This window comes from Lupinus angustifolius, chromosome LG05 (genome assembly GCF_001865875.1).
Source record: "Lupinus angustifolius cultivar Tanjil chromosome LG05, LupAngTanjil_v1.0, whole genome shotgun sequence".
NCBI lineage: Eukaryota > Viridiplantae > Streptophyta > Magnoliopsida > Fabales > Fabaceae > Lupinus > Lupinus angustifolius.
In genome coordinates, this window is record NC_032013.1 from 25,052,199 (window position 1) to 25,057,109 (window position 4,911).

The following is a 4,911-nucleotide window of genomic DNA, read 5'->3' on the forward strand; positions in this document are numbered from 1 at the left end:
TGAGGATGAGGTTGAGGATGAGGATGAGGATGAGGATGAGGATGAGGATGAGGATGAGGATGAGGATGAGGATTAGGATGAGGATGAGGATGAGGATGAGGATGAGGATGAGGTTGAGGATAGGATGAGGATTAGGACTAGGATGAGTATTAGGATGAGAATTAGGATGAGTATTAGGATGAAAATGAGGATGAGGATGAGGATTATAATGAGGATGCGTATAAGGATGAGGATAAGGATGACGATGAGGATGAGGATCCTCATGCTAATCCTCATGCTAATCCTCATCCTATCCACATCCTATCCACATAATGAGGATCCTCATGCTAATCCTCATCCTATCCACATCATCTTCCTCATCCTCATCCTCATCCTAATCCTCACCCTCATCCTCATCTTAATCTCCATCCTAATCCTAAACCTCTTCCTATCCTCATCCTCGTCATCATCCTCTTCCTCATCCTCAATCTCATCCTTATCATCATCCTCATCCTCATCCTAATCCTCATCCTAATCATAAACCTCATCTTATCCTCATCCTCATCCTAATCCTAATCCTAATCTTAATCCTATCGTCATCCTGTTCCTCATTCGCATTCTCATCCTCATCCTCATCCTAATACGCATCCAGATCCGCATCAGCATCCTCATCCTAATCCTCATCCTTAACCTCATCAAGATCCTCTTCGAATCCTTGTCCTCATCATCATCCTCTTCCTCATCCTCAACCTCATCCTCATCATCCTCTTCCTCATCCTCATTCTCATCCTCATCCTCATCCTGATGTTAATCCTAATCCGCATCCTCATCCTAAGCCTAATCCTCATCCTCATCTTAATCATAATCCTAATCCTACTACTCATCCTTATCCTCATGCTCATCCTAATCCTCAGCCTATCCTATCCTATCCTCATCCTCATCCTCATCCTCTTCCTCATCCTCATCTCAATCCCCATCCTAATCCTCCTCCTCAGTCTAATCCTTATACTCACTCTCATCCTAATTCTCATCCTCATCCTAATCCTCAACCTAATCCAAATCCTCATCCTCATCCTAATCCTCACCCTCATCCTCATCCTAATCCTAAACCTCATCTTATCCTCATCCTCATCATCATCTTGTTCCTCATCCTCAATCTCATCCTCGTCATCATTCTCATCCTCATCCTAATCCTAATCCACAAGTTATCCTCATCCTCATCCTAATCCTCACCCTCATCCTACTCCTCATCCTCGTCCTAATTCTCATGCTCATCCTCATCCTCAGCCTATCCTCATCCTCATCCTCATCCTAATCCTAATACTCATGTTATCCTCATCCTCATCCTAATCCTAGTCCAAATCTTAATCCTACCATCATCCTCATCCTCATCCTCTCCCTAATCCTAATCCTTTCGTCATCCTCTTCCTCATTCTCATCCTCATCCTCATTCTAATCCGCATCCGTATCCGCATCCTCATCCTCATCTTCATCCTAATCCTCATCCTTATCCTCATACTCCTCTTATCCTATCCTCATCCTCATCCTCATCCACATCCTCATTCTCATCCTCATTCTAATCGAAATCATCATCCTCATCCTAATCATCACCCTCATCCTAATCATCACCCTCATCCTCATCTTAATCCTCATCCTAATCCTAAACCTCATCCTATCCACATCCTCACCATCATCCTCTTCCTCATCCTGAACCTCCTCCTCATCATCCTCATCCTCATTCTCATCCTCATCCTCATCCTCATCCTAATCCTAATCCTCATCCTCATCTTAATCACAATCCTAATCTGCATCCTCATCCTCAACCTAATCCTAATCTCCATCCTTAACCTCATGCTCATCCTAATTCACAGCCTATCCTATCCTCATCCTCATCGTCATCGTCATCCTCATCCACATCCTCATCCTCATCCTCATTCTAATCCAAATCATCATCCTCATCCTCATCCTCATCCTAATCATCACCCTCATCCTCATCTTAATCCTCATCCGAATCCTAAACCTCATCTTATCCACGTCCTCACCATCATCCTCTTCCTCATCCTGAACCTCATCCTCATCATCCTCTTCCTCATCTTATCCTCATCCTCATCCTAATCCAAATCCAAATCCTAATCTTATCGTCATCCTCATCCTCATCCTCATCCTAATCCTAATCCTAATCCTCATCCTCATCTTAATCATAATCCTAATATGCATCCTCATCCTCATCCTAATCCTAATCTTCAACCTTATCCTCTTGCTCATCCTAATCCACAGCCTATCCTATCCTCATCCTCATCCTCTTCCTCATCCTCGTCCTCTTCCTCATCCTCATCCTAATCCTCCTCCTCATTCTAATCCTAATCCTCATCCTATCCTCAACCTCATTCTCATCCTAATCCTTATACTCATCCTCATCCTAATCTTCAACCTAATCCAAATCCTTATCCTCATCCTCATCCTAATCCTCACCCTCATCCTCATCTTAATCCTCATCCTAATCCTAAACCTCATCCAATCCTCATCCTCATCTTCATCCTCTTCCTCATCCTCAACCTCATCCTCATCATTATCCTCATCCTCATGCTAATCCTCATCCTAAACCTAATCCTCATCCTATCCACATCATCTTCCTCATCCTCATCCTCATCCTAATCCTCACCCTCATCCTCATCTTAATCTCCATCCTAATCCTAAACCTCTTCCTATCCTCATCCTCGTCATCATCCTCTTCCTCATCCTCAATCTCATCCTTATCATCATCCTCATCCTCATCCTCATCCTAATCCTCATCCTAATCATAATCCTCATCTTATCCTCATCCTCATCCTAATCCTAATCTTAATCCTATCGTCATCCTGTTCCTCATTCTCATTCTCATCCTCATCCTCATCCTAATACGCATCCAGATCCGCATCAGCATCCTCATCCTAATCCTCATCCTTAACCTCATCAAGATCCTCTTCGAATCCTTGTCCTCATCATCATCCTCTTCCTCATCCTCAACCTCATCCTCATCATCCTCTTCCTCATCCTCATTCTCATCCTCATCCTCATCCTGATGTTAATCCTAATCCGCATCCTCATCCTAAGCCTAATCCTCATCCTCATCTTAATCATAATCCTAATCCTACTACTCATCCTTATCCTCATGCTCATCCTAATCCTCAGCCTATCCTATCCTATCCTCATCCTCATCCTCATCCTCTTCCTCATCCTCATCCTCATCCTCATCCTCACCCTCATCCTAATCCTCATCCTCATCCTAATCCTCAACCTAATCCAAATCCTCATCCTCATCCTAATCGTCACCCTCATCCTCATCCTAATCCTAAACCTCATCTTATCCTCATCCTCATCATCATCTTGTTCCTCATCCTCAATCTCATCCTCATCATCATCCTCATCCTCATCCTAATCCTAATCCACATGTCTCCTCCTCCTCGTCATCCTCATCCTCGTCCTCATCCTCATCCTCATCCTTATCCTAATCCTCATCCTCATCCTAATCCTCATGCTCATCCTCATCCTCAGCCTATCCTCATCCTCATCCTCATCCTAATCCTGATACTCATGTTATCCTCATCCTCATCCTAATCCTAGTCCAAATCCTAATCCTACCATCATCCTCATCCTCATCCTCTCCCTAATCCTAATCCTAATCCGCATCCTCATCCTCTTCCTAATCCTAATCCTCATACTCATAATCATCGTAGTCCTATTCCTTATCCTAATCCTCATCCTTATCCTCATCCTCATCCTAATCCTCAACCTAATCGAAATCATCATCCTAATCCTCATCCTAATCCTCAACCAAATACTATCCTAATTCTCATCCTCATCCTAATCCTCAACCTAATCGTATCCTAATCCTAATCCTTACCATAATCCTAATCCTCATCCTCAACGTCATCCTCATTCTAATTCTATCTCTCATCCCCATCCTCATCCTAATCCTAATCCTCATCCTAATCCTAATCCTCATTCTAATCCTCATGCTTATCCTCATCCTATCCTATCCTCATCCTCATCGTCATTCTTTTCCTCATCCTTATCCTCATCCTATCCACATCATCATGCTCTTCCTGATCCTCATAATCATCCTCATCCTCATTCTCATCTTCATCTTCATCCTCATCCTAAACCTTATCCTCATCATAAATTCATCCGAATCCTCATCCCCATCCTCATCCTAATCCTCATCCTTATCCTAATCCTCATCCTCATCCTAATCCTAATCCTAATCCTTATCTTATCCTCATCCTCATCCTAATCCAAATCATAATCCTGATCCTCATCCTATCCTCATCCTCATCCTCGTCCTCATCCTCATCCTTATCCTCATCCTAATCCTCATCCTCATCCTAATCCTAATCCTTATCTTATCCTCATCCTCATCCTAATCCTAATCCTAATCCTATCGTCATCCTCATCCTAATTCTCATCCTCATCCTAATCCTTATCCTAATCCTCATCCTCATCCTCATCCTAATCATCAACCTAATCCTAATCCTCATACATCCTCATGCTAATCCTCATCATAATCCTCATCCTAATCCTTATCATAATCCTCATCTGCATCATCATCCTAATCCTTATCCCAATCCTAATCCTCATCCTATCCTCATCTTCATCCACATCCTCTTCCTCATCCTCATCCTCATCCTTATCCTCATCCTCATCCTCATCCTCATCCTCATCCTCATCCTCATCCTCATCCTCATCCTCATCCTCATCGTCATCATCATCCTCATCCTCATCCTCATCCTCGTTCTCATCCGCGTCCTCATCCTCATCCTCATCCTCATCCCAATCTTCATCCTAATCCTTATCCTCAACATATACTCATCCTCAGCCTCATCCTCATCCTCATCCTCATCCTCTTCCTCATCCTCATCCTCATCCTCATCCTCATCCTCAACCTCATCCTCA